Source organism: Myodes glareolus, chromosome 27 (assembly GCF_982192425.1).
Source record: "Myodes glareolus chromosome 27, mMyoGla1.1, whole genome shotgun sequence".
Classification (NCBI taxonomy): Eukaryota; Metazoa; Chordata; class Mammalia; order Rodentia; family Cricetidae; genus Myodes; species Myodes glareolus.
The window spans coordinates 32,858,518-32,878,013 of record NC_142052.1 but is presented as its reverse complement, the minus strand read 5'-3'; the positions used below and the strand labels follow the sequence as shown (position 1 = coordinate 32,878,013).

The 19,496-nt window shown below is 36.4% G+C and overlaps 1 non-coding gene across 1 annotated transcript; it reads left to right on the top strand.

Moving 5' to 3' along the window:
- Positions 1-549: 549 nt before the first annotated feature.
- Positions 550-714, top strand: LOC125414251 (U1 spliceosomal RNA). Its single transcript, XR_007236208.1, has one exon. It is a non-coding gene; the product is annotated as a U1 spliceosomal RNA (small nuclear RNA).
- The last annotated feature ends 18,782 nt before the right edge of the window (positions 715-19,496 follow it).

Sequence of the window (19,496 nt, the reverse complement as noted above, 5' to 3'; positions counted from 1 at the left end):
TGCAGCTTAAGCATGGGTAGCTTGAAGCGTTTCACTTGTAAACTAAATTGCAAAAACATTCTAGTGACTCCAATCTGGGGAACTCCATCTGGAGAGACAGGTTCAGTTTGGAGAGTGAAAGAAAATATTTATCTTTTGTTCCATAAATCAAGCAATGACCACTTTTGCAGATTAAATATGCGACATTATCAAGGTCATCAAGGTGTGAGGCTCACAACATGTTTAGGAATAGTTGTGAACTAAAACTTTCAGAGATAAAGACAACTGAACCTCTACCATTTGCACACACACACACACACACACACACAGAGAGAGAGAGAGAGAGAGAGAGAGAGAGAGATCAAGAATGAAAAGAAAAAACACAAATCAGCAATCTCTAACTGCAAACAATTTGAACTGAAAATTTTTAAATGATATGTCAAGATTGAATGGATAGACAATGACCAATTAAAGCATGCCTATTTCTTTGTAGTGTTCAGGAAGGAAATAAAACTAATGCTAAGGTTCAAACATAACAAAAATATTTGTAGTCAAGTGTATATAAAATGTATACTCACCTGACAGGAAAGCAACCACAATCATGTAGGTAGTTTCCCCAAGTGAGGCTTGTCAATTACAGTCCTGATGTTGTTTTCCCTAATGATTTCCCCTAATGAAAAAAAAATTGATTGTATAATTTATGGTAGCAGGGGACTGTGTTCACACTCTGCCCTACGAGACAGAGAAAGAGAGAGAGAGAGAGAGAGAGAGAGAGAGAGAGAGAGAGAGAGAGAGAGAGAGAGGAAAGGAGGAAGGAAGGAAGGAAGGAAGGAAGGAAGGAAGAAAGGAAGGAAGGAAGGAAGGAAGGAAGGAAGGAATATAAATTTTCTTAAAGCAGACACAGATAAAGAAAACACAGAAACCATCTTCTAAACATCACAGATGAAACAGAGGTACATAGAAAACTATGAGGTCAAGTGTAGACAAGAGGACCAGAAATAGTCAAAATGTGTCACAAAGGTGTATGAAGAAAAGTGAGAGAATTCAATTACCTGCTTTAGTAATCACGTGAGTGTAAATGGATTTTCCTTGCCTACTAAGAAACAAACACATTTAGAAAAATCACTGTGTGCTGCATATACAGCACACATGCAAGAGAGGATCGCATAAAGTTGCAGGAGTAAGGGAATAGAAAATATTCAAATCATTTAGTAAACAAAATGAATATTTGCTAATTAAATACATAGTTTGGAATTAGTGTAATCATGCGTGTCAATAGGATATAATTTTAATAATAAAGACAACAAACTGATGATAGTGGCTAGTGTTATTGTGAACATGTCATCCATAAATTCTTTATAGTTTAGATGATTTAGTTGTAAAATCAGCCATAAAGACTTTGAAAGGTATGATGTAATCACTGTGATGGTCCACTTGATACGAATATCCACCCATGGTTTTAGACTTTTAGCTTTAAAACACACAGGGTCTGTTAAAAATCAGACAGACAGCTTCAGCGAAAAGCAGTCCATAAATATAATCTGGAAATACACACAAAAGTAATTTGAGGAGTTGATAAACCTAAGAAGAGGAACTCATTTCTCTCTTAATCAAAATAAAAAGTACTATTTTTATATTTAATATTTTTCCACTTTCATCAGTTTGGAAAAATATAAAGTGCAAAACCAAGATAGTTGGCAAAGATGCAAAAAAATTCCATAAAATGTAATGTAATTATTGGCACTGTGGAGGATACAATAAATTTATCTTATATGCTATGAAGCAATTACATTTCTAGGAACACATCTTAGAGAGGCTTGTACAAACAAGACAACAATGAAATATGCAAACAATTGCTCACAATATTAATGCTTTTATTAGGAAATTATTGAACATGCACAAATCCCACATGTATAATTCCAATATGGATAAAAACTTAAGTAGAGATGCAAGAAGCAAGATACTGTTTACAAAAGCACACAAATTAGTACTATACTTCATTCTGGGATCCAGATATCTTGAAAGTATAAATAAAAGGAAGTCATGGAGCAGACATTTAGGGAGTTGGTTACTTCTGGGGAATATAGAGGAGGAAAACCCAAGAGGTTTGTACAGAAAGCGTCAATTGCATTGGTAATCCTTTTTATTGTTATTGATTACTCTTAGTATTTATGTATGTGTGTACGTCAGTGTGTGTACTGTGTGTATAGTGTGCGTGCATGTGTGTATGAGAATGTAAGTATGCATTCCCAGAGGCCAGAGGAGGTTATTAGGTATTGAGTTTAGACTGGTGGACAGGGAGCACCTGTGATTCCCCTTCCTCCTTTCCATGCCTCCAATCCCCAGCACCAGGAGCACAGGTGTCCAACTTTTATTTTTTTCTCATGTGGGTTCAGAAAATATAATCTCAGATCCTCATGTCTTAGAAATTACTCTTACTAAAACTATCTTCTAAGGCCTCTTTGTTAATATTTTTGGAGATAAGGTCTTATGTAGTCCAAGCTAGACTTGTAGTCCAAGCTAGACTTAAACACTCTATGTACCCAAGGTTAGCTTAGCCTTAAACTCCCCATTCTCCTGCCTTTTCCTCTCAAGCCACATCCATTCCCCTCAGTAATACTTCATTTCAAAAATAGTGTGAAATAAACATATGAAAATGTTGATATATTAAAGCTGGATAATGTGTATACATATATTTACTAGATTATTAATCATAATACCTTTTTCATTTGAAACACTTTATAGTTCTTCTTTCATGGTACTTTGTTGATTACAAAGATATTTGCACCTTCCCAAGTGGATTGGTATTTTTTGTGATTAGAATAAAGCCTCAAACAAAATTAGAATTCAGATGTCTACTGAGTACAGAGATAACTGACTGAATATTAAATTTTCTCTCATTCAGATATATATATATATCAGGAAAAGGCCACAATAGTAAAAGATAAAAGCATACTGCAATTTTAGAATATATATTTAAGACATTGCTCAGGGCTAGCATGCAAGAGGTCTTGAATTTAATACCCAGGACCTCAAACAATAATAACAAAAAGATACTGTTCAGTTTTTGTCTTATAGGTGCTCTACAAATTTCCTTAGAACTTAATTTTCACATATTTCCAGGCAATTAAAACAGATTATTGAGACTGGATTTACATCACTGTAAAAAACTGTGTGTGGTATTGTCATGTCATGGCTGTGTTTGTGTGTATGTTCACATGTGTATGTGTGCAAGTCAAGAGCAGAGGTCAACATTGTAAACGATCATCAGTCATTTTTTTTATTATTCTAGGCACTGAATCTAAAATTCACCAGTTTTGGATGTACTTTCTTCATCATTTCAGTGCTGAGCTTTCAGCCACATTCTCTACCTGGCTCTTCATGGTTCTGTTACGGATCAAAACTCGAACTTGTGCAGAAAATACTTTGTTTACCAAGTTTTCTCTCCAGCTCCGTAAATGAAATTATTTCTAATAAGTAAAGGAGAGCCAGGAGTGGTTTAATCCCAGTGTTGAGGAGGCTGTTCAGGAGAATTCCTAGTTCCAGGTCAGACGTGTTCTATAAAATATATATTATATATCATATATAATGTGTATATTATTATATATAATTATATGTATTATATGATATATAAATATGTACAAAGATTTATATTTGCATGTGTGTATATGTATACATATACACACTTTTGTTTTTTCCCTTATATACTATATAACTAGTCTAGAGACATCAATTTTCTTTGGCAATGATGTAGCTTGCTAATTGGGGTATTCTGATTAATAGGTAATCTGAATCTGAATTGAGAACTACTCCCCATGGGAGGGACAGATATTACAGGAGCGCAGTGTTTTCTGTAGGGTAACTCAGGTGCTGAAGAGTCAGAGACAGTGTGGTTGTCCTTGCTTGGGCATGATGGGTGCTATGGCAACGGTGATGATGCTGACATTATCTGCAATGATGAAGTCACCGTGAAATATGAGCCGACTGAGGAAAGACATTCACGGGATTTCTGTGCTCTGACCATGACTAACTTGGAAATAGATCTAAAGTGACCTGTAATAGTTTATATTTAAATGATCTAAAGATGATCATTTAAGTTTGTAACTTTTCTCTTCCTACCACATCTCAAGAAAGCCTTGGAGGGAGGGAAAACTACAAGCAATTGAGGAATAAGATTGTAGTGACCCCAGGGATGTGGAGGGGGTCTGGTTTCCATGGGATAAAAAAGAGGCTCAGGAAAGGGGCTCGTGGATCTCACAGTTCACAGAAAGACTTGGGAAATCATTTTAAGTATGTTCTTTCCTTTCACAATTTAGTCCTGGGAAGTCAAATCCTTTAAATAAGTAACAAGACACAAAATAAATAAGCTTATACATTGCATGTTCATACTTGTGTAATAAACTTACAAGTGATACTCAAAAATGACACGGGTCAAAAATGCTGTTAACATTTAAAATGGATATTATAGACATTTTCAGAATGATAATTTAATATATAATACAGAGCGGGTAACAGTAGTTATAAATATCTTTTTTTGAAGATTATTTATTTATTTATTGTGTATACAACATTCTGCCTCCAGGTATGCCCACACGTCAGAAGAGGGCACCAGATCTCATTACAGATGGTTGTGAGCCACCATGTGGTTGCTGGGAATTGAACTCATGACCTCTGGAAGAGCAGTCAGTGCTCTTAACCACTGAGCCATCTCTCCAGCCCCCAGTTATAAATATCTTTAACCAAGTGATAGAGTCATTTCATTGTCAAAGATAATTGAGCTACAGCAGAACTGCATTTTATTTTCTAAAGAGAGTTTTTTGAAATGTCAACTACTTTGGAAAAATTTTCTCCAGTTTTGAAAATTAATGTATATTATTTATAAAAAATAATGAATTAACTCTGAATTTATTATAATTCATATATATTGTACTGAATCACATTCACCTGTCACCCTCCTTTTTCTCTTCCTCCTTCATACATCCTTGGACAGGTCAATAAACTTCCTCATATTTTATCAAAGAACTTGATTTGACATGGTCTTCTTTTTAAGACTTCAGGCAGGGAGTGCTGTTCAGTAGTAGAACATATGCTGAAATATTCCATGAACTGTGGTCATGCCCCGGACTCTCAGCTGCCTCCCAAAGTTATCCTATTATAATTTGATCACTCTGGTGTCCATTGACTTTTAGAGATGTATACCCTACAACCCTTTTCTGAGGAGGTCTACTTAGTAGACATAGGTTATAAATTATATAAACCTACTCAATATTCATGGTTATAGTTAACTTTTTGACAAGTGTGATTTAGTACTAATGAAGGGTTTCTTCATTCTTTCAAAAATGCAATTTAATCCTTCTTTATTGAACTAAACTGTTCTTTTCTAACAGCTAATAATTGCATGTTTGTTTTAACTAATGAATCTTAGTTTGATAATAAACCAAATTCTCTGACATATAATACTTTTTTGTCTACTTGCTATAGAATACTAATCAAAGTAATTTTGAAATTACTTAGATATTTAAGCAAATAAGCAACTCCTAATGTATGTAATTAAGAATGTATGAGTTCATGCACTATGCCATAACTTAAGGACATTCTATTTGCAAGAAGCTTATGAGATTGTGCTTTCGGGTAATGCTATGGTACAAGCTTTTCTCCTTTTACTCTGTAAGACCTGGGGAATCAAACTCAGGCTGTCAGCTTGGCAGCAAGTGCTTCACCTGCTGAGTAAGTCAACTCACCATCTCCTTAGCAATATGTGTGTGTGTGTGTGTTTGTGTGTGTAGATTAGATAGATAGATAGATAGATAGATAGATAGATAGATAGATAGATAGATAGATAGATAGAAAGAAAGATAGACAGACAGACAGACAGACAGACAGACAGATAGATGATAGAGATAGAGCCTGCGCGTGCAGGCACACAGTGAGAGTCTATTTATAAAGCCATCACAATATCAATGAGCACACCATAAACTTATCCTTTACAAGCAATTTTATAAAATGAGAGAGAAGTTAGAAATGGGTGGACCATAGTTTCTAAACTATTTACTTGTAATAAAGTCAGTAAGCTGAATGACTTACAATGTAAGTCATTGAAAGTAATGTAAGTAATTGAAAAATAAACTTACATATTAACTAGAGATGATATGTAACATGGAAAAATTTTGTAAAATGGAACATAAAGATTTATTTTTTTTATAAAAATTAGATATAGTCTAATTGATATTTAAAAGCTGCTAGAATAATTTAAGAATGATGGGAATGATAAAGTGCAAAGATCCTTTGTTTAATTATGTTTTTAGTCTTCAGAGAAAGCAAATTTTACAGTAAGTGAGATTTCTGGACTTCAAAGACACACACCAAAAAATGGAGTTCCAACTTCTCAGCATCATTGGTCAGAGGGAACTGTTTACCTGACATACACTGCTGCAGCTCTCAAGATTTGAAGAGAATCTGACCATTATTTCTAGAGACTGATTCTGGAGATTTCACTGGGCATCAATGACGACAGAATGAATTTAAGCTGATTAGTGTTGCTGTTGCTTAAAATCTTTTGAAAATTAGTTTAAGTGTTAAAATTTTATCCTATGATAATTATCTCTCTTTAAGGAGGTCTAAGTAGGACCTAACTTATAAAATGATGCAACAGCAATTAATAGCTCCTTAAGAAATGTCTAATTTTGTACTATTATAGGTAAATTCGAGATCTCCCGTTCATTTTACTTTGTAAAGGTTATTGGCTTCCCTATTATAAAAGAACAGTGACAAAGTAAAAGAAACAACATATGCATTCCATATCTTGCTCGGAGGTAGTCTTTCTTGAAGCACTTTTAGTTTTTGATTCAACTACACCTTGTTGATGAGAAAAATTTCTCAGTAATAAATAGACTTAGCATTTTTCAGCAGTCCCAGCAGAACTAGTTAAGCCACCATAATATTCTGTTTAAGGCGGAAATGATACTGAAAACATCTGTGCAATGTTCCGTGGACTCTAAGAGTGCATCCCTACCTAAAAGACAGTTAGTGATGTGGACCGGCTTCCATTTTTACAATCAAACACTGAAAGTGTGGAAAAACACATTTCATGAATCTTAGTTTCCTGAGAAACTAAGGTAAAGGTGCCCTTGCAATACCTATGACCTAATTAGAACATTTAAGGCAATCTAGATACCGTACTGGAAAAATCTTGCTCCCAGAACAGCTTCATTTGTCACATTCAACCAGGCACCTAGAGGACCTAGCGTGAGCTTCCCAGATGTAGGTAGAGGATATTTAGTAGCACACCAAGGAGAGTAGTAGCATCCGGTGTTACCTTCTCTTCCTCCCCTTCTTGTCAAAGCAAAGTGTATTATACTGTGCAAGAGAACACTTCATTCTAGCTAGAGGAAATGGATCTAGATGCTGAAATTGGAAAACCATCAACATTTCAGGGACCAGGACCAGCTCACTGTTTGGCAGATTTCATAATGCCACCTCTCCTTTAAGTCCCCAAGTTCCCTCTGCTACTGTTTGTGTTTCTTCTTGAAGATACTTATCTTCTTTGCTGACATTTGGGGCTGTTCCCAGGATTTCTTGCCATGTTTGTGCCCAGCATGTTGCTCGCCATCTCTTTACCAGACTCTGATACTTTCACAGCTCTGTTTCTGAGTCAAGGATACAAATGCCATTGGTTTTAGAGGAGGAGGGACAAACTATTTGTTATGTTCCTCGAGATATAAAATCTACTGCTGTCTCTTTTATACCTACTGAAAACTTCAGTGACCTCTTTTCTATATGTCTCTGAACAAGGCAGTTCTTTAAGGGAGCAGAACTCAGGACCCGATACTTACCTTACACCTTCCAGAAGAACACAAGGGTCTAAGGTAGGATCTTGGAGCAAAGTATAGTGCCTGACTCCAAGTCATGGGCACAAAAGTCCTGCTTCTCGGGCTGGCATTTAACACCAGTGTATCCAGAGCCTGAGTTGAGCTGGTATGCTGTGAAGGTGAAGTTAAGGTCACAATTAAATGTCTTTGACAAGACTTTGTACAAAAACTGTAACTTCCCTTTCCTCTTTTATTTTAAACTCTGGATGTCTAGAGTTTAAAACCCTTTGTCTTTCCTGATTGAATTTCCTTTTAATCTAAAATTCTGTTATAAACAGACTAGTGTCATAAAGAAGATCTGCTATTGATGTGTGTTTGATTAATCTATTTCTAGATATGACACTGATTGAGGTCTATAAAATTCCCAAGCTTCTGCACATAATGGTAGTTACTATATTATAGCAGATAATCAAAGTATGTAGGAATAAAACATTCTTGAATTCAAAGAAAACAGTTTCTTGACAATAGTAATTTTAAGTGGGAAGGAAATGTAAGCAAATGAAATTTCTCATCTGAAGGGTTTTTCATACATTTCTATTTATTTATTTGTTTGTTTTTAGATCCCAACCAAAGTTTCCGCTCCCTTCTCCTCTCCTAGTACCCGCCCAAGCCGACTTTGCCTCTTCCTACCAGCATCCACTCCTCCTCTTCTGTTTCGCTTCAGAAAAGGGTGGGACTCCAATGTACGTCAACCAGCCATGTTATCTCAAGTTGCAGTGAGACTAGGCACCTCTCTTCCTATCAAGACTGGATGCAGGAATTTGGTAGTAGGAATGGATCCCAAAAGCCGATAACAGAGTCAAAGACAGCATGTGCTCCCACTGTTTGGGGTCCCATATGAAGATGAAGCTACACAACTCTAACAAATATGCAGAGGGCCTCGGTCAGTCTCACGTGGGCTCTCTGGTTCTTGGTTCAGTATCTGTAAACCCCGATAAGCCCAGGTTATTTAGTTCTGTAGATCCTACAAATTATCTTTAATTAATTAATCAATTAATAAATTAGTTAATGTGCATTGGTGTTTTACCTTGTGTGTCTCTGTGAGGGTGTAGAATCTTTTGGAGCTGAAGTTATAGGCAGTTGTAAGCTGCATGTGGATTCTAGGAATTGAATTCAGTTCCTCCTATTGATATTATCTTAATTGATTTACATCACATGAGAAAGAAATTGAGGAAAGAAAACTCAAATATCCATACAAACACATTCTTCACAAAGTATGACAGAAACATTGACGTCAGTTATAATCCTCTTTTCTGCAACTGGTCACATGGCCTTAACTGGTATTTATAACCACTGGACCCTACTATCCATTTTGTATTACCTCCACCCTTGACAGAAATCTCAGCAGATTCTGGTCTTTTCCTGGAGGAAATGCAGCCCCATAACCAGAATAAATAGCTATTCCAGTAAAGGAGAAAGATTGTTCTATATACGGAGAAAGTGGTCCAATGTAGTCAATCTGCCACCAGGTTGCTGGTTGGTTACCCTGGGGAGTGGAGTCATATGTAGCCTCAGTATTTATGTTCGCTGTTGGAATATCTGTCATTCAGCAGCAGGTGAAGCCATGTCAAGTCTTGGTAAAGTCTATATTTTTGAGCCCGTGTATAACCCCATCTCTGCCATCAGGGCCACTTAGTTCATGGGCCCCTCTGTGCAATAACATACATGTCCAGAGAAAGAAACTGGCTGTCCACAAAATAGGTCATCCTATCTACATGATTACTGAATACCTCCTCAACTGAAGTCACCTCTGGATGAACATTTACATGAGACACAGATGTCTTCATAGTCTTTGAGCATCTTAAGAGATGCTTCTTTTGGACACAGATGTCTTCATAGTCTTTAAGCATCTTAAGAGATGCTCCTTTCCCAGATGTTTTTCTCACCGATTTTCCAATTAAGCTGTTTCCGAATCTCTGACCATTCAGCCAATTCATTATCTACAATTCATGAATCAGGGAATAGCTACACATCTGGCCATTTCTTCTTCTTCGCAACAACATGTATGGCGATGTGTACTAAATGAAGTTCTACTCCCTGGGGAAATTTCCTTTTGTGGGTGTCTTTCAGAGTTTTCTGAGAAAGAGGTTGTAATGCTGCAGCTGTCTACTTCTAGGTGGTGCCTAAATAGCACACAAAACCATCAGTAAACCAGGCTATAGACTTCTCTTCCTCAGTAATCTAATGATGGGATATACCCAATGAGACTCTACGTGTGTGCTTGGCAGCACAGGTCTTTTTAGTAGGAGCAGAAACCATAGGCATTTGACAACTTTTTCACGTAACTTGCTTGGACCTTCAGGATGTGTTCAGGCCCTATCATATGCATGCCACTTCCATTTGATCGTAGGTTGCTGCTGCGCATGTCCTATTTTATGACGGGGTGGGTCAGAGAGTGCCCAGCTCATGATAGACAATTCAAGTCACATGGTAACTTGGTGGCCCACTGTCAAATATTCAGTTTCCACTAAGGTCGAGCAGCAGGCCCAGAGTTATCTCCGCTAGAGGGTTTCCTCAACTCTTTGTCTTTCGGCAAGTACCTGGAATCAGATCTTCATCCTTGTTTAGCCACACTGTGATATTTGAAGAGCTGATGGCCTTGATAGCACTGATGATCTCTTTAATCCAAGGCACACCCATGGTGATGCTCATGAAGGCTAACTGTGCAAAAGGGACACTCTTCCTGGATGTCTGGTTGCGAAGCTCACCAATGCTTTATTCACAGAGAGCATCAACTGTAGTGCCTGGTACCATCTGTGTCCAGATAACTGATTTACTTGATTGGTTTGGGCTGTGTGAAACAGTTGAAAGGAGTCTGCCCATAGGTTTTTCCTCATGGCTTCTAAAGCATGTCTCTGTACTGTATCTTCAACTATAGAGACATCCTTGTCAAAGTATGTTGCTTATCTAGAACTTCCATTACTCAAAATTTTCTTTTGGGAAAGGTGCTTTGTTTGCTACTTTACCAAATTCTCTCTTATTGCAAATTTCTTCAATTTCACCTCATGTTGATGGGAATGGCCAAGAGCATCCCACAATCTGCTGGACACAGCACATGGTATCACTACAGGGCTAGTCAGCTGGAGCCAGGACTTAGATGAGCTTTGTCTACGTCATCCCACCCAGAATCATGGTTGAGGAATGGAGGCCGCCTTGCTCCAAGTCCATGGAAACCTGGGCTCTCATCTGAAGAGTTTTTAGTAAGGGTTTTCCTTGGCTAGCTTTCTATTATCTCTCTAGATATGTTGTCTTGTCCAAGTACAGGCTGATGTAAGTCAAGGTAACCCTTTGACTGCTTCTAATTGACTATCATTCCACTTGATTTGAACAGTTGAAACTGTAATCTAACATTAACTCCTTTTTCATTTTTGGAATTTGTATGATAAAGTATTGAAATAACAAATGATTGTAAATTACTTAAATGGACAGTCATATTAATGGTAATCTCAGTAGGAATATGAAGGAGATTCATATTCATTGCTTTCTAGATGTTAAAAACAGTTCCCAGATTACACTTAATGATAATGGAATTCCAAGAGTTATAAAAAAAAAAGATAGCACCTTTATTATTGGCAAGATAAACTGGATTTTGCTCTGCATTAAATCATTTATTTTCCTGTTAAGTCTTTTCAGCATCCAAGGCCAAGAAGGTGAATAACATTGTAATAGAGCCATGCAATTACCATCATCAATGACATTTCTAAACAATCCAGTAAAAAGCTATTTGTGGTAAATTTCAGCAAAAAATAATTATGTTGAATTCTAGAACAAGCAGAATAAACTTAAAGGTTTCTATTCCTTCTCAAATCCATGTAACAATAGCTGGGCTGTACAAGGCACTTAAGAGTCATCAATCATCTGAGATGGGGAACTCAGGAAAGCTGTTCCATAGGTGGGCTCTCTAAGTCAAGCTTGAGATATATACTTTCCCAATATCTTCCACTCTAAGCCTTATTTAGAAGGTGGATTAATTCTGGGGATTTCTTTCAAGAAATTGGAACTTAAACTATGAGCTTTGTTCTGTGCCTATTGCTGGTGTTTCCATTTATTTAGTTGTCTCAGTTCTGCAAGTCATTCCATTCTGCTCCAAAGCCAGGCTTGAGTCCTGGCATGGCCTTCAGGATTTTCAATAAGTCTCACCAGACATTTAAAATATTTTGGTTTCTTCTCCATGAAATATATTAAAAGATAACATGTATCAGACCAGTAATTAACTATTAAGTGAATTATTAGTCAAAGCATTTAGAAAAAGGTTTGACTCATTATAAATTTTTCAATAAGAGATGGTAGGCATTAGTGTTAATTGTTCCTAGAAATAGCCCTGCATTTCCAGGAAAATGACAAGTACTCATTGATATACCATGAATAGTTTTATAAAATATTTCTAATTATTTAATATTTCTCAAAACTGCTTTATTTTGTAACAATGAAAGTGATTGCCATTAGTATCTTATGATCACTCTTTGAAAATATTTGGTAATTCATGTCATTTTATAAATTGTAGGGGGGAAACATTTGAAACAAGTAAGCAATATCATAATTTAAGAACAATTTATAAATATTTTAGACAGACACTAATTTTAAGAAATGGTCTATGAAATAAGCAGATGGAAAATATTTTATATAACATATTTAGAAAGCATATTTCATTTCTAGAAAAGTTTATTTTTGAAAATGTACACATTTTTCAAGTTTCTTTTTTCTGAAATATTTTCCTCAGTATAATATTAGCATTTAATTCACTTCTAGGAACTACTTAAGAGTAATGTACCCACAATAAGAACAAGATTGAGGTTGACCTAAAAGAGCAAATAAAGACCTGAAAATATTTCCTAAGAAAAGGATGCATGAGATTGAAAGCATTTAATTGTAGGAATTCACTCATAGAATAAATTAAGAAGTGATATGGATTCTTTCCACAACGGTGAGATCAAAGCATTGGGAGCCTATTGAGAATTCACCAGGAAAAGCTTATGTAAGAGTAGGCAGCTGTAGAATTGTAGAGTAACACAATGTGTTCATAATAGCATGAGAACTATGGGTCACATCTCTGACAGCGGTGCCTCTAAAATTAAATGTAAATTACTGAGCATAACAGGAACTAATTTCAGTTTAGATTTGAGAAATGTTTTTAGCTACCAATAATTGAAAAGGAGATTTCACTGTGCTTGAAGTGTTTACAGGTTCATGTAGTTAGAGCCGGAAGTACCTGGCCCTGTAGCTCAGTGCTATCACTACTTAGTGATATTTTTCTCTGATTTATCTTCAAAGATTGCCTCATTTGTCCTTGGTGGTGACCAAAACTAATTAATGACAAGTATTCTAGCTAATACATACAGAATAGCTTTATTCTAGGTATATTAGAAAAGACACGTCTATCACTAGAAAGGCATACTCTTGGTCCCTCGCATGATGAAAAGAGCCTCCAGGAATGATTTTTACATTTTTTTTCCATTTAGACTCACCATAAAGGAAGAAATTAATTTCTGCATCACCCAGTAGCTCCTTTAAAAGTAGAGAATGGAAGATACAGCTTCCCCAGAATACCCTCTCTCCCTAGAAACACTGAGTTTTTGGAAAAGAAATACAGTTAACAGCAAGAAAATATTAACAAATGAATTCTCTAGGTCCTCTAACACAGAAGTTAATTTTATTGTCTCCATAGTAATTTAAGTAAAATTATTTCATAACTCATATAATAGAGACTAGCTAAACTAATCTTTTTGTTAAAAAGATACATTAATACAGTCTATGACAGGGCACTAAACATATAACAAACTGGAAGATGGAGAGGTGTTGTCATAAGCTCTGGGCTCCAAGCTCTGCCCTGATGGCTTGCCAATAGTTAAATTGCTGCAGGCTACCTAAGAGTTTCTAATTGCTTCTCCATTCTAGCATGACTTTCAGGTTTACCTGTTCTTGTGAGCAAAATTGTGTTTCTCAAAGGAGATCATCATTCATTTTCGCCCCAGCAATGCTTGAACATGCATGGGCAATCTTTTTATGGCAGGTCTCCAGTTGTTCCTATCCTGGACAGTCCTCTATGTTTGTGTTATTGTCATACCCAAGGTTCCACAGTCTTCCTTTATGCTGTTTATCCAGTGTTTTGGGGTTCTTCCTCTTCGCCTTATCCCGTTCACTCCTTCAAGCAGTGCTGTCTTAGGGTATCTGCCGTCATTCATTCTCACAATGTGTTCAAAGTATCTCAAGTATTGTTGCTGTATCCTGTAGTTTACTTCCTTCTGTGGATGGAAATGTTTCTTCATGTATTCTTTGTTCAATCTATCTCTTCGTGTGACACCTAGAATCTTTCTGAGACATACCATCTCAAACACATTCAGTCACTGTTCTGTTTCATTGTCCAGGATTCAGAGTTGTATAGGAGACAGCTCAAGGCATATATTTGCAATTTTGCTGTTGTTATGCTTCTTGCTGACCAGTCCTTTCCTAGTACCTGGAATGCAGCTCTCACTATCCCTATCCAACTCTAGATGTCTGAAATAGTTCCCTACTTTGAACTGAAGTCTCATCCCAGGTAGACAAAATTGACTATTTGCTTGAGGTGATGCTTCTTTATTATAACGTTAAAATCCTGATGTGCCTTCCCACGTGTTGTATCTCACTCTTCTTGATGTTTACTTTAATAGCAAGGTTTTCACTTACTTCCACCATTCTATTTAACATGGCCTGCAATCATTTAGACTTTTAACAAGTAGTGCTATTTTGTCGCTGAAGTGCAAGTTATTGATTTGCATACCACCTCTCTGCATTCCTATCTCCTCATCCTCCAGGGTTGTTGCTATTATTAATTCCAGGAATGTATTAAAGAGTTGTGGTGAGAGGACACATCCCTGTAACACTACTATGATAATCTTAAACTAATCTCTTGGTTCTCCACAGGCTTTGACTGATGCAATGGCATCTTTATAGGCATTTTATAGTATTCCTATGATTTTCTCTGGGTTCTCATTGTAATCCCATGTTCTTTTCTCTAAATGCTGTCAGATGCCTTCCTAAAGTCAATGTAACAGACATATAAGTCAATATATGTATTTTTCTGCTAGTTGCCTCAAAGTGAAGATCTGGTCAATAGTGCTCCTCTTAGCTCTGAATCTGCACTGGGGCTCTGCAAGGATTTCTGCCCTTGATCCTTTGCAGGAAAATAGAGGAGAAGATCTTACTGTTTTGGCCCAACAAACTAATGCCCCTGTAATTTTCATAGTCCAGCTTGTTCTTCTTGTGTATGGGAGTTATGACTGAGTGCTTCCGTTCTGTGGGAAATGTTTCATGTTCCCATCTCTCTCTGAAGAGTCTGAGTAGTGTGTCAGCCCCTGAGCCTATGGTAACCACCTCCAGCCCCTCCAGTATGATGTCATCCACCCTTGGTACCTTCCTGCATTTTGCTCTCTTGATAGCTTCCTCTATCTCGCTTTATCAATATTTAATATTTCCTCATCATCTCCATTGTTCAAGTAACTGTCGAAGTGTTTCTCATTGTAGTCTACATTGACAGCATTAGGGTCATTTTATAGGGTATAAAAGTATTGTCTCTATCTTTGCATTACTTCCCTGGTTTTGTTAATAATTGACCTTGCCGATCTTTAATCATCCCAATCGGAGAAGCATATCTGGCAGCTACCTGTCTGATGCTTTATTATGGAATCTAGCCTCTTCAGCCTCTTTGCATATACCTTGTGTATACCGTTCTCTATTTTTCTTTGCTGTAGTGAGCTGCTTAGTGCCGCACCTTAAAGATGGTGCTGACCGCTGCTCTCCACCCCCCTGGGTGGAATGTGCTTTCAACTGTAAATAACTCCATACATGGCTAAAACTAAGAATCTGGCTTGTTTCTGTGTACCTGGGCCTATCCGTATTCCCCACATGGCTTGCTGGAGTTGGCTACACAGGGGCTATTTTAGATGTGGGCTGGCTTTCCCCAGGGTCAGAAGATTATTCAAGGTTTCCTGATTAAACTGCAATTGAGAAGAGTCCGGTGTTGCATTTTCTTTGCTGGCCAAAGTTACGCGACACTTTGCTCTTGCTTTGACCTTTCTGCACACGTAGTTGTGATGTTTTGCTGACTGCAGATTGCCTCTTAGCTAGCTCTTTAGCTTCTTTTTTCCTTCTGCCAGATTGATTGTCTCTGCAGTACGTTATCAAAGGAGAGAGCTTATGAGAAATACATGTATAGAGATACTATGGTAAATAAATATTTTCTTAGAATTTTATAATTCTATTATATTACAACTGGCTTAAAATGTACATTTTTAAAGAATGTGTTGTGTTAGTATTTATAGTTTGTTGTGGTGTTCTTTCCCGTGAGTTCATAGAGACAATATTTTACATAAATGAACTCCATAGGTATGTAAAAATATATCCTGTTGCTATGAATCTTATTTATTAAACTAGAAATTATTGTAAACCACACTGCATACTCCATGCAGGTGATTTTAATACTTATTATCTCACCTTAATTTTTATTCTTTCCCTTGTGTTTAAAATGTAGCACAATGAGAAAGGACAGAGGTAAAATTTTAGTTCAATAAAGCTTTTGAATTAGTCAGAGCTCAAGAAATGGATGAGTGCCACTGTCTAACTGAAGGTCAATATCAAACAACTCACAGGAAAGTAATGAGCTAATTTGATGATATTTGCATGCAAATAGTCAAGTTTTATAAAGTCGTGGCTTTTGAATTAAAGATCATGCAAAACATTTGTGTTATTTCAAGTTTAGACTTTGAAGGATATGGTTTCGTTTTCCTTCTGGGCATTACATTGTATAAGTATTAATTTAATAGTTATTTTTAAAATTATTACCAACAACTGTTACAAATAGTTTAAACGTAAATTTCTCTCTGCATATGAGCACATATGTACTGGCTGCAAGCTTTATTCTTATAATTCAGATGAATATTAATGTGTAAAGTATATAATAATGTAGTTGTGTTTTTGAAATTTGAAATTAAAACGCTTCTATTTTTCAGTAAGGTGACACACAACCTTAATACTAGAACCCAGGAAGCAGAGGCAGGTGGATTTTTGTGATTATGAGATCAGTCTCAGAACTCTACTTAGTGCATTTCAGGCCAATTAGAGCAACATAGTGAGATCTTGCAACACACACACATGCACACTTAACATCTACCATACTGTTAGAATTTAAGTGAGTCTAAATACTTAATGAATGTATTCTAGCATTAGTCTCTTTGAAATAGTTTAAGTGTTACACTAAATGGATACAAGCATCAACGTTATTACTATTGTTGTTTTTAATTTGAGTGTATGTGTGTGTGTGTGTGTGTGTGTGTGTGCGCGCGCGCGTGCATGCAAACGTGTTCCACCATATACATGTAAAACTTTGTGAAGCTGGTTGTCTTTCTGCCTTTTTGGTTTGGAGAATGAATGCAGATTACTAGGCTTGGAAAACAAGTGTCTTTAGCTACTGAGCTATTACTGAACAAAAGTATCAAGTTTTAAAAGCCATTCCTGCCTTCCTCACCTCAGGATGAGCAGAAATATAAGGTACGCAATTACCTTGAGTAGTATGAATGAGATTAAAGTGTGAATGAAGTGTTGGAAACATCAAGGAAGGAGGCAATGTTTCCAGTTTTAACACTCGAGAAAGTACTCATGTTGACAGTAATAAGCTGGGCTTATTCACAGGTGGTCAGGGTTGTGGACCACTTGTACACTATGTGAAGATACGTTGCTATGATTGGTGCAATAAAGAGATGAATGGCCAATAGTTTGGTAGAAGATATAAGTGCAATTTTCAGGCAGAGAGAGGAAGAGGAGAAGGTGTCTAGGCACAGGAGGAGCCAGGAGACGTAAAAAAGAACGAGGAGGTGCAAGATGGGAGAGAGATAATGCTACATGATAGACTGTAGATTAACATAAGTGGATTAATTTCAATTAAGAGCTAGTAAGGGACAAGTCTAAGTTATGGGTCAAGATTTCCTAATTAATAGGAATTTTCCATGTCATTATTTGGAAGTTGGCTAGTGAAACAGAAAAAAAGACTTAAACAGTATGATTTCAGCTGAGGACAAATTATACAGAAACCTGCAGTGACAAGAAAATAAGAGAACAGTTGCTCCAGGCTCACTAGCTGATAGCCAGCTGGCTAACACCACTAAAGAAATATCTGCTTTATCCTGCATCATAATTGAAAGTCTTTAGGATTTCAGCAGGATCTCCAGGATTTCATCTCGGGACAAAGTGAAGGCTCAGCTGTTTTTCACTTAATAGTTGTACACACTTTGTCTGGAGCAGGGAACATGTCAAAGGGAGAACCTTGGAGGAGTTGAGGAAGGGTAAACCCTAATCAGAATGTGTTATTTTAAAACATCCATTTTCAGTAAAAGAAATATAGAAAAATTAAAAATAACAGTAATAGTATAAATGTTCTATCATTTATAAACAAAAGAGCATTATAAATATTAAATATTTTCTTCCATTCTCCCTTCCTTTCTTTCTTTTAAGTATTTCTAAAAGTTGGATTTTCTAGAAATTCAAACTTATGGTCTAGCTAAGAGCACATGCTATTTTTGCATGATTTTACTGCTGAAAATACCACATATTTGAATCAAGGCAAATCTAAAAAATTATTCTGGCACCTTCCTGGAAACTTCATCCCTATTGAGAAGACTACTTTCCTTTGGGCTAGCAGGTCCTTTTCATAATAACAGGGGAAGAAAGTAATCCTCAATCTTATCCAGCTGTGATCCCTGTGAGCTATAAGTTTGACCTGTTTGACAAAATATGCCCATGGGTGTAATAATGTCATGAATGTCATGTGAGTAGCCAACCACTTTCGGATTGGATTTAAGTCCTTATCAGAAAGATGGAATCTATTCCTGGTACAGTTATTTCCATGTCATAGACTCTAGAGTCTAGAATAAGATCTACTACTATTCATTTTGCTGACATGCATAGTGTTGCATCAACTCCTAACAATTTCTTTTTTTTCCAGTGTCTGAAATTTTATTAGTGTTTGAATTATTAATTGATGATAGAATTGTCATAAATTAGACTGTCATGCTCTAAAATTGATTTTAAAAGATAATTAAAATTGATTGGAAGAAATAAACATCACAAAAGTATGGCACACATGATTATAGCAATTAATAAATTTCACACCAAAATCTGTCATAAGCAAGCAAATTTGAAATGAATTACCCATATACAGATGCAGCACATTCATAAAACTAAAGCTGTTAATTGAAGTCAGGGATGGTAATGCCTCCAGAAGTTCCTTTATTGTATAAGATTGTTTTGGCTATCCTGAGTTTTTTGTTTTTCCATATAAAATTAATTATTATTCTCTCAAGGTCTGTAAAGAAGTTTGATGGGATTTTTGATGGAGATTGCATTGAATCTATAGATTGCTCTTGGTAGAATTGCCATTTTTACTATGTTGATCCTCCCAATCCAAGAGCAAGGAAGATCTTTCCATTGTCTGGTATCCTCCTCAATTTCTTTCTTCAAAGACTTCAAGTTCTTGTCAAATAGGTCTTTCACTTCCTTGGTTAGAGTAACCCCAAGATATTTTATGCTATTTGTGGCTATCGTGAAAGATGAAGTTTCTCTGATTTCCCTCTCTGCTTCTTTATCTTTTGTGTATAGGAGAGCAACTGATTTTTTGGAGTT